The sequence below is a fragment of the Amblyomma mixtum genome, chromosome 10 (assembly GCF_055824585.1).
Source record: "Amblyomma mixtum isolate Tamu chromosome 10, ASM5582458v1, whole genome shotgun sequence".
Classification (NCBI taxonomy): Eukaryota; Metazoa; Arthropoda; class Arachnida; order Ixodida; family Ixodidae; genus Amblyomma; species Amblyomma mixtum.
Window position 1 is genome coordinate 75576110 of NC_143021.1, and position 15676 is coordinate 75591785.

Genomic DNA, 15676 nt, shown 5'->3' on the forward strand with positions numbered 1-15676 from the left:
CTGCCTTGTGCGTTAGTGACACTTCAGTTAGGTTGTATGCGGCGCAGTACGATTTTCTGAGCAATAATGTTCGTGCTAGGCGATAAGTAAGGGCTGCGATAAGGCACGTGGTGTGTAAATGTGGGCGTTGCCTGAGACTATAAATTGTATGTGTTTTTTTTCGAGCAAGAAATAGTTGGAAGTTGGCGCCTGTCCGTTGTCTCGTTCTCTTTTTTGTGTCGTGAAATCATTTGCGCCTAGGTGGGTTTTTCCCAAGTTTCAAGATGGAAAACCTACTAGCCCATCAACATGCCTTACATCGCTTACAGCGTTTACCAACTTTGTTACGTGTTATTCAGTGTTCTAGCAAAAAAACAACAAAAACTGAGACACAGGTCGATGAGACGGTACACACACTACCGCCGAACTTACAGCTGACTTATTTTTGCAAGCGCATATGCAACTGAAACAAGCCCAGTCGTCATTCCATTACTGATAAAAAGTGCCATTCTCTTTCTGTGATAAGGACAGACAACCACTTTTTCTTTTTTATAATTTCTTAGAAGCGTTTCAAGCAGTTCTTGCTCATGCCTGACTTAACCCTGCTAATAATGTTCGTGCTGTGAAACAGAGGCTGGCATCTGCTACAGTCCTTCACATACAAAGCAAGGTTTCTACAGGTGCCTGTTTGCAGCTTCTTGCCATGTTATCTGCAACGTTCATTCAGGCATTGCCGAGTCTGCCTGATGTATACTTTCCCACTGGACATATGGATTTAATACACAACCCTCATTACACACACCGTGCACTCCAATTAATGGTTGCTCTTGCAGGCTGAAAACACAAACTGGATACCAAAATTTTCGGACACTCTTTCAACCCAAGGGAAATTTTATGAAAGTATGGGACAAGAAACACTGAGGTGATCCTGTTCTGCCATAAAATATCTCATGGGCTGAAAAGAGCGTCCGAAAAATTTGGTATCAACATGGTGTCTTCAGCCCCTCATGAGCTATCTGGTCTTTTCACCCGCATCTCTGGCTGTGCAGAGAACAAGCATGCAAGACCAACCACCAAACGAGGTTCACAAAGTGTGTGGTGGGAGTTGCGTATTCAACCCCATGTGCTGTGGGAATGTATACATCGAGCAGGCTGGGCAATGCCTGAATGAATGCCTCAGGAAACAAATTGCGTGTGAGCACAGGGAGCAACCTGGCATTGCATGTGAGGGACTGTAGCAAATGTTTGCCACTGTTTCACCGCACGAGCATTACTAGCAGACGGAAGTCCTTGCACGAGCGAGGACTGGTTGAAGCATTTTTAATCAAAAAGAATGAGCAATCCTGCATAAGCGAGCCATCTATCCTTAGAATAGTGAAAGACTGCTGTTTTTGCCTGGGATGGAAAGATGATTGAACTTGACTTTTTCATTTGCATGGGCGCTTGAGCGAGAAAATGGCTTCAAGTACGTGGATGAGCCAAAAATGAATCCTTTGTAAGTTTGCCAAAAGTGTGTGACTTCTTCTGGTCCTGTGTCACGGTTTTCAGGACATTGCAGAAAACACCTGATATAATTGTTTATGTATTTCAAAATATCTTTGGTCATCTATGATGCTCACTTAGACTTGAAGCAAGTAATGCGTAACCCTATCAGTACATGTGTTGTTCACCTTGTGATGGTCACAAGTACTACCTCCAGAATGATGCATTGATCTGCCAGAGTTGTCCAGTTGAAAGGAATGCTTCTGATACCTTCGACTTCCAGACCTGTCCTCCTACGACCGCCGAGATTGGTTTATGTGCCGTTGCCTGCTGATCAAAGCTTTGTCTTGAGGAAATGTGATGTGTACTCTCTTTGACAAATTAAAGTAGAGTGACTGTGTTGCTTTCAAGTGGTAAATGTAAAGGTAATGTCGTGTATATAGCCTGAATGGTTGCATCAACAAAAGGATGATGCAATAAGGGAACAAGACAGTACACCTTTTGAACTACAGTGTAAAATTTTTCCGCAGGGTGCGATATATTACAGCGGTGGACTGTCGTTGCAACTTGACAAAGCCCATGCCTTGCAAGCCACGTTAAAGAGTTAGTCAGGTTAAAATTCATTGTTGTGCATGACAGTTGAAGCGCAACACAGTTCATAAATGGAAGTTGGACAGATGCGTTATCTCCCTTTTATAGAAAAGAGAATTATGTTTGGATTTCATTTACAAGTATTTAATGATGGCAACAAATTCTAGCTTTAGTAAATAGTTTTCATGTTCCCTTTAATTAACAAGCTTTCGCAGTTTTATTTTAATCGTTTGGAAAGCTTATTGGAGCTGAAAATGCCCTTCGAACCTGCGGTGTGTAATAGAAGCTGCAGTCACTTGCCTTCTATTTATAGGCATCTATGATGCCACTTAGCAGGTGCAAGGTGGTCAATCGCAACGACAAGTCAGTGGCAATGGATTGAGGCCCCTCTAGTGATTCTTTACTTGATTGTTTAGTTGTGTCAAGGTTTTGTATGTTGCCTTGATTATGAGGCACGTAATAATATATCTGTTTACTATATTTTTTACCTGATGTCCTGGCTCATGTGCTGAGCTACTGATTCCAAGTGAAGGATCAAACACCATCCATAGTAGCTCCATTGCTCAGGAGGCTAAATGCAAAGAAGCACGTGTGCTAAGCGTGTCGGTGCATCTTAAATTAAGAACTCCGGGTGGCCAAAATTAATCTGGAGCCCTTCAGTACAGCATTTCTCATTGGCAATTTCCTGGAATTAATTTTCTACATTTTTCTAAAATGACGGACATGATTTTTGTGTGCCTGGAAATAATGTCTATTTTCTTTGTTCACTTTTCCTGTGCAGATACCATTTGCAAAAAACTGCATTTGATGCATCAGAGACACAAGGTTTTATTCGCAGGTGGCTGCCCGGTTCATGTGATAGAGGGGCTGGAAGGAAGAGACGCTTTGCCGAAGTCTTCTCTCCCCTTCAACCAAGCATGCCACCTGCGAGTGCGGGGACAGCCCCCTGCACTGTGCCCGCATGTGTGCCTCCCAATTCCCTGGCCTCTTCCACTTCCCGAGGGCCCTCCCTCTCTACAGCCCCTGCCATCACCCATCCGACAGCACCTGCCACCACCCCTCCCAGCCCCTAACGATTAATTCTATTTGGACTTTTTCGGAAAACGAATGTTCTTTTCATGAATACTTTAATTGTCACATTTTATGAATATTTGCTTGGTTGCTTACGAGTGAACATTTGCATTAATGTTGGCCACTGAAGATAAAAATTAACATAGGCTTTACTGGCGAGTAGTAAATAGAAAAGGGCAGTGGCATGCCAATCTTTAAGCCACTGGTGTGACAGGTTGTATGCGCTGTCATGAATGGAAAAGTTGTGCTTAGTCTGCATTGACAGTTCCATATGGCTGAACATATCAATCTTGACATCAACAGTGGGATATGAATGGAGTATATGAAAGGAGTAGCCGGTTTTCAGTACATATTGGTATGGCCCGAATGGCTACCTATGGGACTAATATTGGCATCAGCAATAGGACATCAATGGAATAGCTGATGTTCAGTACATTTTGGTAGTACCAGCATGGCTGAACATTGGACCGATACTTGCAGGACCAATGAAGTATGAGTGGATAGGCCAGTGATATGCCCATACTGGCAGTGCCAGAATGGGTGAACAATGGGACAATCTTGGTATGAAGTATGGGCCAAGGTTGGAAAATGTAGTAATGTGCTTCTATGCCAATGCCAGCCCAATATTGATGCCACTGTATTTCAACAATGAGCCATTGTTGGTACAATCTTGGCGTGCTGCCTGGGGATGCGCTACTGCGGTATTTGTGTAAACGCGGAGCTCTTCTTAGAGAGCCTTAGTTCTCGCTCAACTAATTATTTTTCAAGCTAGAGGAGGGCTAATGCTCCATTACTCTCCATATTTCAGAAAAAGCTTTCCAACATAGCTTCGCGACTTGAGAGCGGGGATCAAGACTTTTTATTTTTGTTTATCTAACCCACCCTTTCTTCCGCGCCTAGACTGCTCTCAATGACGTAGGCAGCCTCGCGCTGCCTACGACACGATGTCGAGCTGCCTATTGCAGGAAGAAATAGAACTGGTGAGATACTGCCAACTTCGAAATATGGTAAAGTGAATGCAGGGGGAACATTCGAGAAACTATTCCAATACTGCCAGCTTCGAAATATGGCTGAGCCACCGCAGGGAAAACGTCCGAGATCTGGTCCAATACTGCCAACTTCTAGAAATGACTTAGCCAAGGCGGGGAAAACGCCCGAGATCGGGTCCAATACTGCCAACTTCTAGAAATGGCTTATACCCCTGCTACACGGCTGTTTCGAATGTCATTCGACTCGACTGCCGAACTTACGCTGCTACACGAAGTTTTTCGATGGCATTCGGTTCAGATGACATTCGAGTCGACGGATCTCGGCGAAGACATTCCAGATTTTGGAATGCCTTCGAAACGCGAGCAGAGCCTGAACTGACCAATAGTAGTCGCCGCCGTCGCTTCGCCCCGCCCACAGCCCAACAGCCGCGCGACTGCTTTCGGCTCTGTGGCTGTTCATTTCTACCTGCTGCTCACTTTTTTCGGCTGTTTGTTTAGCACATAGCTCGTGTTCTGTCTTAGTGAATGCTTGCAGATAATAGTACACCAATGAACATTTACCGCGTGTGCATGAAATTTCCCCATGAGTGCGCCGATGAAGACGACCGCACTCATACTGCTGTTTACATCGTTGCGTATGAACTGTTTGTTCTCGTTTGCAAGACATAAAACGAAATATGCGCTTTAGTTCTATTAAATAGTCTCTTCTCTTCAGTACCGGTTGTACCCATGCTTGTTTACGCAGTGTGACAATCTGTGGTAAGCGCCGACGCGATCGCTCGCCTGAGAAGCACTTGACAGCTGGGTTGTTGACATCGGGTAGGACCGGCGCTTCTCGCTAATTTTCCCGGCTTCCTCCGACATGCCCAGTACGAACGGCCTAACTTGTTACCCACAAGCTAGCGACGGCGACGACTGCTGCTGGCCGTAAAGCACGGCTCGTCAGCCCGAGTCACACCGCCGCTTCCCGTTCATCGTATGCGCGTCCTGCGATGTAAGCAATAGTTGATTTCATGTCAGTGTTGTCAAAACTACACTCGTTGACCATTTGCATTCGCTAGAACTTGTGAATTCGTTCTTCACAACCACCGCAATCACCGATCCAACCCTGCAGACTCGCTAGGCCTAGTCGTCGCGCAAGGGAACGGAGTCGTCGTCGACTGAAATTAATTTGTCAAGTGCTTATCGCTAGTGAGTGTCCAAGTGTGCACATGTGAAATATAGCCATTCGTTTCGCTTATTTCCAATACGGATAACGTATAAGCGAGCATGTATTCCCACCGTCACCTCATCAGCGTGTTTTCGCTCAGCCGCCGAACTCCCGAGGGCATGAAGGCTGACCGTCCGCCGATCGGATTCGTCAGTGTCGTTTAGCCAAAAAACTTGTCCCACTACAACAATATTAAAGGGAACTAGATCACTATAATCACATGCTGCTGTTCACCGTGATAGTGCAGTTGTCGGACTAGTGTGACCGTCGTCGTCGTTGTACACTGAAAACGAGCTGAGAATTTTGAATGCGTTTGGAAAGTGTCGTGTAGCACCACGGGAGTCCATCGAGTTCGAGTGCCATTCCAAGTCTCGACTGCCATTCGACTCAGATGTCATTCAAAAGTGCCCGTGTAGCACAGGTTTACCCAAGGCGGGGAAAACGCCCGATAACTAGTCCAATACTGCCAACTTCTAAACATGGCTGAGGCAAGGCAGGGAAAACGCCCGAGAAACTGGTCCAATACTGCCAACTTCGAAATATGGCTGAGCCAAGGCGGTGAGAACGCCCGAGATTCTGGTCCAATACTGCCAACTTCTAAAAATGGCTGAGCCAAGACAGGGAAAACGCCCGAAGACTGGTTCAATGCTGCCAACTTTTGAAAATGGCTGATCCAAGGCGGGGAGAACATTGGCAACGCGGGGCCTTCATAGGACCGTAGTTTGCCAACTCAATTCCTACATTGGACCACTGTCATGTGCTGCTTGGGTACGGTTCAGTCAAGTGCACCGTAGCCGCAAACGGTGGTTTGTGGCTATGGAAAAGAAAACAATGCATTTCGTTTTCTTTGTTTTTTCGCTATAATTGGCTATAATTATTTGACTAATCACTCTACAGTCGTCAAACTTGGCGTCGGGGTTGCATTTTGTCATCTCTATCTGATGCTGCCATTTCTTTTCTCCTATCCTGATTAGTCCTGACGTTATTTGTGGAAGACAGCGTTACACCAGACGTGACCTTGGCCGCGAGTAAAATAAAAACAGTAAAAATAAAAGGTATGAAAAATAAAAAAATAAAAAAACAAACAGTGCGCCAGGAAATGCTTTCGCCTTGCAGCACTTTAGAGAGCCAAAGTGCCCCCAGAATTTTTGTATTTCTCACGCTCGAAAAGACATTTCGGCGCGAACATTGCGAACTCGGGCTAGATTTCGTGGCAACGCCTATGCACCTCTAGTCCCATAACGAAAACTGCCAACAAAAAAAAACTGAGAAAATGAACCTGGCAAAAAAAGGGATGTGGAAATCGGAAGCCGACAACAGGATTGTGGGGGCGTTGCATCAGAAAATGCTAGGGAATATTTCCGGAGAAGTTCCATCCGCGTAAAGGCGCAGTTACTCAACGGTTCGCAGAGGAGAATCTAAAGGACTTTGCTGTAATTGTGCCATCCGCAGTACCCCAAATGCGAGAAGAGCTAGAGTAATGAGCAGAAAGCCTCGTGGCCATTTTTGCGCAAAACGGGGCTACTTTGGGAGAACTGCGACTATGGTGGAAAAATTGGGCGAACAAAGCAGCAAAGCAGCGCCCCAGCGCAGGAACACATGCCCTATCTCATTGCGACTGCAGGACCTTTCCAAATGTGTACAAGCTGTTGCCGATTCTAGCCACACTTCCAGTGACCACTGCCAGCTCAGAGAGAACATTTTCAAGCAAGAGATTACTAAAAAGCTACTTGCGTTCGGACTGAGGAACGTACGGTTGCGCTGGCTCTTCACTACGCCCAACAGAGACGTTGACAATAACTGGCCCGAAGTCGTTTACCGCTTCGCTAAACTTCCCCGCCGAGTGAAATTTGTCCTTTAGATAGCGAAGCAGCAAAAATCAATGCATGTAAAAAGCTCTGCTCCTTCAGGACCGTAAAAGCACAATTATGAAAGCGTATAACTGTTCATTAGCTTTTAAAACTGCTGATTTTTTTCCGCTTATTGTAAAAGTTAGGATCATGATCAATGTTATCAGGCGAACACTCAGACATCAATAACCTATTTTGAATGACCTTGCTCAATGAAAGACCGGCCCCGTTTTTCCTTTTCTATTCCTTTTAGCTACCTGCTTGTGCTTCTTTGTTTGATAAAGGTTATATCCTCCTTTCCTTTTGGGCGCAGAGCTCCACAGCGAGAATTTTGGGCGAAGAGTTCTCGCCCAAAATTCTCGCTGTGGAGGCCTGTAAAATACACATTTCCGTATTGATTTCTGCATTCTTGATCCTTTATTCTACCTCGATTATTCCTCTATTATTCCCCCGGAGACACTCGGTAGGGGCTTTGGCAGAGAGGTCGGGCGTGCTGGTCGGTTATAATGCGATGCTTGGCCCTCGGCGTTTCTCGGACCTTCGGCTTTGACGAGAAGCACGCGCTGTAGCTTCGAAACAGATTGTGGATCTGGTCTTGTAGCAGGGCTGGGTGGTGGGGCTAGGTTTGACATCCAGAGTGGGCGAGTTCCCTAGGTCAGGCGAATTTTCTGCGGATGAGTCGCAGAGGGCAAAGAAGTCTCGAACGTCGGCTATTTCGTCGAGAAAAGCAATCGTCGTTCCCCTGTTATCGCGCCGGTATTCTTCGCTGAAGGTAGTCGGCAGTGCTTCAGCTTGGCCATTGCGGAAATGTGCGATGCCCCTTGCGATGCGTATTCCTCGGTCTTGAAGCAATTGCATGTTCGCCTTGATGATGGCTTCAGTTTTAGTGGCTTCCGTGGCGCCTACAGTTGCGATGACGTTTGGGGGGAGGGGGTGGGGACGCTCACTTGTTCCGCCATGACAGTCAGGGCAACGTGATGTTCCAGAGTTCTCAGCGAAGGGATGGTCTGTGCGTCGAAAGCAAGCGTGATCAGCTTGGATCGCAGGTCGATGATCGTCTGATGCTCATTAAGGATATCCATGCCCAAGATCACTTTGTGGCAACACTGCCATAGCGCAACGAAGGTAGCTGGACGGGTATACTACCATTGACAGTCACTCGCGCTCTGCGTTGTCCTGATGGCGTAATGAGGTGGACCCCTGCTGTGCGAATTTGTGGGCCGTCCCAAGCGGTCGTGGCTTTCCTCAGCTGCGGAGCGAATTTTCCATTCATCACCGAGTTATCGGCTCCGGTGTCGACTAGAGCGGTAACCTTTCGGCCGTAACCACTTGTAAGTCGATGTACGGGCTCTTGTGTTGCACGCATTTATAGCCGTCGGGTCACGGCTTCGTAGGGCATGCGAATTGTGGATAAGGCGTGTCGTCGAAGCTTTTCAAGGTGGCGGCGTGGTTTTGAAGGCGCTTCGCGTTGCGGTGGAGCATGTCACTGTATGGGACGTCGGCGTGTCGGGAAGGCGTCTTCAAGCGGCATAGAAGTTGGAGGATCTTCGATGTTTCGCTTGTGAGCAGCCTCATCTCCAGAGGTTGCTGTTTTTAGTTGCCTCTACAGGAGTTCTCTGGGAGACTTTCCTCGTAGCGAGGCTCCGTATCTGCGGCGTGGCGACGCAAAACGCGAGGCTGACGGCGATGTTCAGTGCGAAAGGCGGTTCGGCGCGTACTCCTCTCGACGCAGGTACTTGTCGATTTGTTGCGGACGTTGGCCGTAACATCGTCGTGATTCGTCAACGGCAAAGCCACGAAGACCGATACGGCGGTACGGGCAGTGACGAAGAATACCGCCAGCTTCCCCGAAAGCAAGCACAGCGGGCGATGGTCGGAGGTCCTCCAGGCGTCGCGGTTCCTGGGTTTTGAGCGCCATTCGTAGGTAGGTGGGCGGGGGCGGGGGGGTGGCGTTCGGGAACAACTGGTTCACGTCGAAGAGGGGCCTTAGGGTGTGTCGTTGGGGCTGAGGTCTGTGTACTGCAGCGGCGTAGGTCAAAGCTGGAGGTTCGGCTGCAGGCGTCGATCACGGGGAGCCAAGCGCATGCTGCACTTCTTGGCGGACGATTTCTTCAAAGGTCACTATTTGAGGCTGGTTGGAAGATGGTAACAGGCGACACAGCTATCCTGTCAGAATCGACGCGCCTAAAAGGGCGCTTCATGTCTTCTATGTATGCGGTCACTGTCTCATTCGGGTGCTAGATGCGTAACTGTAGACGCAGCCGAACTATTTCTATCCTGACGATACTTGTGCATGCTTGGTTTGGTTTGCTTTATGGGGTTTAACATCTCAAAGCGACTAAGGCTATGACAGAGGCCGTAGTGGAGGGCTCCGGAAATTTCGACCACCTGGGGTTTTTTAACGTGCACTGACATCGCACAGTACACGGGCCTCTACAATTTCTCCTCCAAAGAAATTCTAGCCACCTCGGCCGGGATCGAACCCGCGTCTTTTGGGTCAGCAGCCGAGCACCATAACCGCTGAGCCACCGCGGCGGCTGTTGTGAATGCCTTCAGGAACTTCCGCTTGAATGATTCCCACGTCGCTAGAGAAGCTTCATGGTTTTCGAACCAAATTCAGGCTGGTACTTTCAGGGCGAAGAAAACGTGGCTGGCTTTATTACGGTCGTCCCAACTGTTGAATATGGCGTCACGGTCAAACTGTTCTATTCATTCTTCAGGATCCTTGCCCGGTGAAGCGTTGAACGTTGGCAGCAGTAGGGGCAAGTGCAAATTAATGGAGGCTGGTGTCGTAGCCATTGCTCACGTCGGCGTTGACGAGTCCTTTGCTTGCGTCAGACGCGGTAGTAGTCCGTATTCAGGTGAACGCCTCTGGAGACGACACCTGCTTCGCACGTCGTCTTCGGGTTGGACGGCTTCTGCGGCTTTCTAGTGATCTACTTCGAGAGGGTTCGGGCTGCTTTGGTGGCTGCCAGCCAGTGAGGGCGACAGGGACGGGATATTTGGCAGTAGCGTCGAGCGAGTCGCAAGCGTCCGGATCTACTTCGGCCTTCATTGCAGGACACACCCACGCAGCCGCACTAGGCGCCAGCGCTGATTCATTCCGGAGCCTGCCGCTGTGAAAAAACGAGTTACGCTGGACACCGTCTCGTTCAAGGAGGCGTCATCGTCGGCTGCGCCGTGACCTGCTTCGTTGACTGCCACGTGACCCCATCCACTACAAAAGGAGCACGTTCATCGACGCTCGCGGCATTTGGCCTCAGCGTCGAACGAGTCGCAAGCGTCCTAATCTACTTCGGCCTTGATTGCAGATTAGTGAAAACAAGACGTTGACCATATGCATTATTATTCCGGTCGTCGCTGCTCCCAAGTGTCTTGTGAACTTTTGCTCTTTCTCGTTTCTGTCTTCGACCAACTGGGGCTCATTAACGTGTCTGACATGGCAATGTACAAATATGGAAAGTAAAGTGCTTGATTTGGACAAGCGGCTTATTCTGTCTGAGCAATGCTCAAAAAGGGCTAACTTAGAAATTCAGGTGTCATCAAAACTGACAGCGAGTCTGTGATTGACTTAGCCTCAAAGATAGGAAATACAATTAAAAGCCAATTCAAGACTGCGACATTGAAGCCTGTCATCGAGTACCGACACGAAAGGCAGATACGTCGAATATTGTCGTTTAGTTCCGATATCGAGTCAAACGTGACACAGTCCTCCAGAAAGAGAGTATACCGCCCCCCAAATAGCAACATGAAAACCTTGACAGACTATTTTTACCAGATTCTAGAATATGCATAATTGAATAAATGTTCGGTTTTGTGCAGTGGTGATTTTAATAATATTATTCTTCACCATAACGCTACTGTACGTGATTTCAAAATGAAACGTCTTTCGCGTGGGTTTGTCAACTTATTAGAAACAGCAACACGTGTCACATGCACGACTGTGTCTGCACTCGATTTAATAGTTACGAATATTGGAGCCAATGTACTCTCTTGTGGTACAGTCGCTTCTGATGTGAGTGATCACTGTCCGGAGTTTGTCGTCTTTCAAAATAAGCATGCTAAGCGAAACAACGTGAACGAGACCCTTAGTGTACAGCGCATCACAGATGCCTCATTGGAAGCTTTTAAGCACGATATTGCCACGTATCATTGTGGTGTTTGTTCGTTCACGCTCAAGGCGGCAGGAAAGGGCTGTTATCGTTTTTGTTCGTGACGCGAGAAGCGACCAGTCTAATCTCGATTGATCGCAGCCATGAAGGCTGCATCTAGGTTTTTCCAGATTACTGTAGATGATCTTGTCCTGCTATCTGGAAGTTTCCTTGCCGGCTTTAAATCGAGCGATGCCGCGAGCATCGGACATTCGAAGTTCGACAACTGACGAGCACGCTGTTGCTTACGCCGCCGCCTAGTGATTCAGTTCTTTTGCGGGCGCAAGTCAGCCTAAATAAATAGCTTCGTTTGCAAGCCTTGTTGCTGTATTCCTCACCGCTGGCCTGCCGTCAATACAACGTGACATCTGGTGGAGGTGCTGGGTAGCCTTCCAGGTACCGGACAACCCCTGCAAGTCGTGACGCCAGCCCTTTGAGTTATTCGGCGGAAGACCTGACTCCAGTCTACCACGCAGCCTCTGGAGCATCCAGCCATGACCTACGCCGCAGCAGTGCGCCGTCCTGTACCTCGACGACGAGACCCAAGCCCCTATCGCCCTTAGCCAGCTGCGCTGGAGCGCCGCCCTCTCGCCCCAACTCGCCCGTCCACGAGCGTCGTACACGGCCGAGGAAATGCGTCGAGTGGAGAACACCCGACCAGCGCCGCCCACAATGCTTCCACTGCAGAGAAGCCGGTCACATTCTCCGGTACTGCCCATACAGGAGAATGGGCATCTGAGGGTTCCCTTACGACGCCCCACGACCACGACCCGGCCAGAGACCAGCCGAAATCGTGGATTCTTTGCGTCGGGAAGGATACTCATCGCTGAGCCGGCTATCGCGTTCTCCGTCGCCATCGTCACCGCGCTAAGTATCTCCTAGCCGAGGCTACGCAGTGCGTGGACGCTTCCCCAGCCCCCGAAGGTTAAACTGAATAAAGCAGCCTCTGGAGGTGAGGTTGCTTCTGAGCGCAAGAACTAAGATCCTCCATCGACGCAAACAGAAGACCATGCCCCCTACAACGACGACGAACCTTACGACAACGACGACCCCTACGACGACGACGACCCCTACGACGACGACGACCCCTACGACGACGACGACCCCTACGACGACGACGACCCCTACGACGACGACGACCCCTACGACGACGACGACCCCTACGACGACGACGATCCCTACGACGACAAATACGACGACAAAAACTACGACAAAAACTACGACAACACCGACGACGACGACGACACGACCAGACTTGAAGCTTTAACCGCTGCTTACACCTTATTAGGAACGCTAAAGGACTCTAAGTTCTCAAAGCATTCTCCGTGTTTAATTTCATTTTAAAGCATCGAGACGATGCTTTTTTGGAAGGGGGGTAATGCCACGTATCATTGTGGTGTTTGTTCGTTCACGCTCAAGGCGGCAGGAAAGGGCTGTTATCGTTTTTGTTCGTGACGCGAGAAGCGACCAGTCTAATCTCGATTGATCGCAGCCATGAAAGGCTGCATCTAGGTTTTTCCAGATTACTGTAGATGATCTTGTCCTGCTATCTGGAAGTTTATTTGCCGGCTTTAAATCGAGCGATGCCGCGAGCATCGGACATTCGAAGTTCGACAACTGACGAGCACGCTTGTTGCTTACGCCGCCGCCTAGTGATTCAGTTCTTTTGCGGGCGCAAGTCAGCCTAAATAAATAGCTTCGTTTGCAAGCCTTGTTGCTGTATTCCTCACCGCTGGCCTGCCGTCAATACAACGTGACAATATTACGAACTTCGACTGGTCTTGTGTGCTGCAAAAAACGGACGTCAATGATGCGTGCGGCTTGTTTTTTTACTATTTCCTTCTTCTTTATTTGAAGCACTTTCCACTCGGAAAGTACACCCCTTCTAACAAGATAAGGAGACTACGGATTACAAAAGAACTGTTCAAAATGATGAAGAACAAAAACCGTTTGTGTCAAATGTTCCTTGGGAAACGTGTAGAAGATGCACTTTTTTCCTTTAAAAAGTTACGAAACCGATTAAACTCGGAGCTAAGGAAAGCAAAAAATTCATAATATCAGCAGGTCTTTTCTACCGTCACTTCAAAGAGAGCTGATATTGCATGGAAAGCTTTAATTGTTTCCTATGTCGCCGTGCGAATAACTATGTTGCAAAAGCTATGCTATTAAATGGCAAGGAAATAAAAGGAAAAGCATTCGCAGAATATTTTAACAAACATTTTCTCAATAGCTTTACTTCATCTTAAGATCCTACGGACACTAACATCGCCGGTTACCCTAGTCAGCTTAGCGCGGCCATATTTTTCGAGCCTACTGAAGAAAATGAGGTTTCTAGTGTGTGCATCTGAAGTAGTAACAGCAAAGCCTTAGATATCAATGCCATGCAGATGAAAGCACTTAAATATGCCTTACCCACAATTTGTTGCTTGTTTTCAAACATCTATAATTTTGCACTGGAATGCGGGGTTTTCCACAACGCAGTGAAAACGGCGAAAGTGTCTGTAATCTATAAAGGGGGCGACCGGAATGTACCAGCAAATTACAGGCCAATTTCAGTACTCCCTGTGTTTTCCACGGGACCGGAAAAGGTTATGTCCTCAAGAATAACAAAGTTTTTTGACAAACATAGGGCAATAATTGAGTCACAATTTGGTTTCAGAACTGGTAAATCCGTCAGTTTTCTGAACGAGGACAGCGCCTGGGCCCACGCTACTTGCGTCGGTATGAAATTCAGTCTCGGTGTTTTAATCAAAATCCGCGAGCATCGGCGGGGACTGTAAACGACGCTGAAGTTCCTTGAAGGCTTCCACGTGAGGCCCTTCCCATTTAAATGACACGTCTGCCTTTGTCAGGTCGCTCAGTGGCTGGGCGGTGCACGAAAGGTTCTTGACAAATCGTCGGTAATACGCGCACAGTCCGAGGAATCTGCGCACAGCTTTCTTCTCTGCCGGCAGTGGAAACATTGCGATAGCAGCTGTTTTCCGCGGGTCCGGGCGTTCTCCCTCCTTGATAACGAACTGGCCTAGAAACAGCAGTTCTTCGTACGCAAAGTGGCACTTCTCTGCCTTCAAGGTAAGCTCGGACGACTTGATCGCGTCTAACACTGTTCGAAACCTTTTTAGGTTCTCTTCAAAGTTCGAGGCGAAGGCAACGACATCATCTAAATATACCACAAAAATTTTTCACTTCAGGCGTGCCAGCACTACATCCATTACTCGCTGAAATTTGGCTTGTGCGGAAGAGAGACCAAACGGCATCACTCTGAACTCAAAGAGGCCATCTGGAGTAATGAATGCGGTCTTCTCGCGATCTCTCTCATCGACCGCAATTTGCCTGCAGCCGCTCTCGAAGTCCATCGATGAGAAATAGTTGGCGTTGCAGAGCCAGTCCAGTGTGTCGTCGATGCGGGGTAGCGGGTAGGCGTTCTATCTCCTTTGTGATGTTGTTCAAGCGGCGGTAGTCAACGCAGAATCGATGTGCGCCGTCTTTCTTTCTCACTTGAAAAAATTGCCGACGATTACATTAGTTCCTAATGCGAAATTTGAGCGCAGCTGATCAGCAGTTTCATGTTTTCGATAAACTGAGGCAAAGCATTCGAGCTAGACATGTGTGTACAATTACAGACTTGTTATTTTTCATAGATATTCCTTCGTCAAGAAACACTCCTCTAAGAGTTGATTGTCGTGAAGGAAGCTTTGTGGTGGGAGAAATCAGTATATGCTTATTTAAGGCAGACAGCTGGGCTAGTTGGTGTTTAGATTGAGAGGACATAGTAGTAGCGCTTAAAAACAAGGACGACAGGGTAGAGAAAGACAGCACAGGCGCTAGACATCAACTGACTTTATTCTCGAGAACAACAACGAATTTATAGGCGACAATCAGGAGCATAAAAAATCAACTTTTGAATCGCATGCGTGGTGGCACTTCCCGATACAAGAACCTCAAATCTTTAGTGCACAGATAAACATTCGGTTTGCTCACGCAGGTTTGCCGTTCCGAATGAATGAGAAAGGCTTCCAATACTTCCCGCTCTTTCTGATCTGCACTGACATAAATCACACGTGTCTGCTCAAGCAAAGGGGTACATTTTTTGTCATCATATTTACAACGTTTGCAATGTGCCGACAAGTGTCCCGGACCTGATATCGCAGCTGCCAAATTGTTATGCTCCATGAGGCGAACATTGATGCAACGGCCGGTTTGGCCGATGTAGCACTTTCCGCAAGATAGCGGAATCCGGTAGACCACATTGGTCCTGCAGGCCATAAACGGCTTCCCATGCTTGATGGGGCATGACAGCTTTCTGTTGCAGTCATCATTCACCACTCTGCAAAGTTTGCCGAGTTTGTTGGG